Consider the following 2,821-nt stretch of genomic DNA (forward strand, 5'->3'; position numbering starts at 1 on the left):
CAACCAGTTGTCTTTCAAATCTTTGCCTCATAATTCAGGGAAAATGTTAGAGAAAGGAGGTTCATGCACTCAGTTCTGCATTTTACAAACATTCGATTCGTTCCAACATGACTAACGCTTCCACGCAAAACATTTTGCTGGAAAGCAATCAAAGAAGCGTACGGAGCTATATGATAGATGAGGATATTTTCATACAGTCTGTCAGAAAGCTAACGTTACCATCATGTCCTGTAGCTTGTACTCCCTGTATAAAATTCGTGTGTTGAGACGGTTTTCGGGGCTATGCGATGCAGATGAATTTACGATGTGTACTGTACTTGACATCGTTGATGGCGCAGAGGACTGTATCTTCTTTTTATCGTTTTATATAGCCTAGTGGGACGTCTAGCGATTCCACTTTCACGCTCCTGTACAAAAATCGTGTTTTGAGGCGGTTTTGCGATGCAAATGAATTTATAATCGATGTATACTGTATTTGACATCGTTGATGGCGCAGAGGACTGTATCCTTTTTGTTTTTGTTTTACAGCCCTGCCGAGTGGACCGTCTGGCGAATCCACTTTCACGCCCCGATAACTGACACTGTTAACTCCGTCAATTTCAGTAATTGATCCGCCTCACCTCCCGCGCGGCAGGCCCTGTCGGCCCCGTCAGACCTCCTAAATGTCAGCCGGTGATATCCAAATGAAATGTCATGATTGATGATCTTGGCACTAATACTCCGTATCTACCGAGAAATGTCAAACAGAGAATCAATGGAGGTGAACTAATCCATGTGCATACCCGGGTGCCGGCAAGATGGATGGAGAAATCATGGCCATGTTATGTTTGAGAGAGCAGCTCTGTACGGAACGTCGTTGAAGAGGTTCATCAGTCACGTATGTATCCAGTTACTATCAATTTTCTTCCAACAGTGACTGTTTTAAAGGTACGTACCTCCAAATTTTCTATGTCTGACCTAGTCTCGTGTTCTCTCGCGAGATCGAGACTAGGCCATTCTCCGTGACCAAGATGTGCTGTTAGACATTGAAAATCTGGAGGTACGTACTCTACCTTTAAAACTGTAACTGTTGGAAGAAAATTGATAGCAACTCTGTACGGAACGTTAATGTTCATGGTGACCCAAGAGACAAGATGTCCCTGCAGTGTTAGTAAAGCTTGACTTGCATTTACATAGAAGCCATGGGCACTTGTTTCTCACCCTTCCTCTAATGCTGTTAAGACTGTTAAGTGTGCATTGTACACAAATTTTCGGACTTCTTTTTCCTTTTTCTGAGACTATGTAACTGACACGCTCTAGCAATGTCCTCTTCAATATCTATGGACAACTTTGTTGTCCTTTTTTGAATTAAAAACGTCATTAACAGTTTCTCATCATACGGGAAAGTTGACATTAATGGCGTTTTTTTACCTTGTGGACATGTCAAATTGGAACTTAGTCAAAACGGGAGGGTCTTTTTAGCGAATGCCCACAAACGCCCACTCTAGAGAAGTCCGCGCTGCACGAATCTCATTTTTTTTGCTTGGAATATGTCTACGTTGTGCTCCCATGTATTAATCCTGAGTTTCAAGTCAATCCATTGACCCGAAGTGACATAAATCAAAGTTTTCGATTCTCGATGGTCTTTTTAGCGAACGCCCAGCAAAATGTCTTTTTAGCGAATGCCCACTATATCCACAAAAATATCAGCCGTCGCGCAACGACACCTAAACCTACCGCCACAAACATGTTCAAGATGGTGTCCCATTGATGTGTACGGAGTTTCCGTGCTTTACAAGCATTTTAAGCCCCTGTTTTTGGTCAAAATGTACGGCGACGATACTACCATACATTAACTATAGCAATTCAAAATGGCGGGCACTAGTCACGTGACCTCCTTGCGGGACTGTTCTATAAGTATCGCGGGAGGGACTGTTGTAGCATAGCTTCTCATACAACCATTTTAGAGTGAATTCTGAACAAGATTTTCATTTCATAGTGCTATCATCTGACTGATATTTACAATGTGGTCATTTTTTCTTTGCTATTATTACCCAGGATTGAGGAAGTTAGTGCAAATATGGATATTGATTCACCTCAGTGCCCAATTAATGTACAAATGGCTCAGACACATTAGTGTTATAAACCTGAATAGGGGCCGGTAACCAATACTAGAAAAACATAGCTATTTATTATTAACAATACTATTTACATTATAATAATAACTCTTCACCAAACTGGACTTTTCTTATCTTTATTTATCACAGACACATTGTTACAATGAGGATTTGATTAGATGAGTATCTGTTACAGTGTGTACAAACTTATTTCAAATACAAAAATGTATTTCGTTTCACTTTCTAAATATTTTTAAAGTATTGGAAGAAGTTGACACATAAACAATATTAATTGCATTATTTATGTGCAGTAAAATGTGACCACATGCTATCAATAGCCTAATAAAATGTTGGAACATGGCACGAGCGGGCTCCTCTTCTGAGTACAGAAAGGAAATGTTTTATAACATTTAGTTATGACGTAGAAAATTTCAATTGTAAAATGTACCTTTATTAACATTTACAAACAAATTGTTTTTTCTCTTCTTAATAAATGACAACAATACAGGTAAGTAAGGTGTGTTTCCTTTTATACCAGACCAGGTAAGACACCGTACAGGTGAGTAAGGTGTGTTTCCTTGACTACAGACTAGGTAAGACACCTTACAGGTGAGCAACGTGTATTTCCTTTCATTACAGACCAGGTAAGACACCGTACAGGTGAGTAACGTGTATTTCCTTTCAGTACAGACCAGGTAAGACACCGTACAGGTGAGTAACGTGTA

The sequence above is a fragment of the Branchiostoma floridae genome, chromosome 6 (genome assembly GCF_000003815.2).
Source record: "Branchiostoma floridae strain S238N-H82 chromosome 6, Bfl_VNyyK, whole genome shotgun sequence".
NCBI lineage: Eukaryota > Metazoa > Chordata > Leptocardii > Amphioxiformes > Branchiostomatidae > Branchiostoma > Branchiostoma floridae.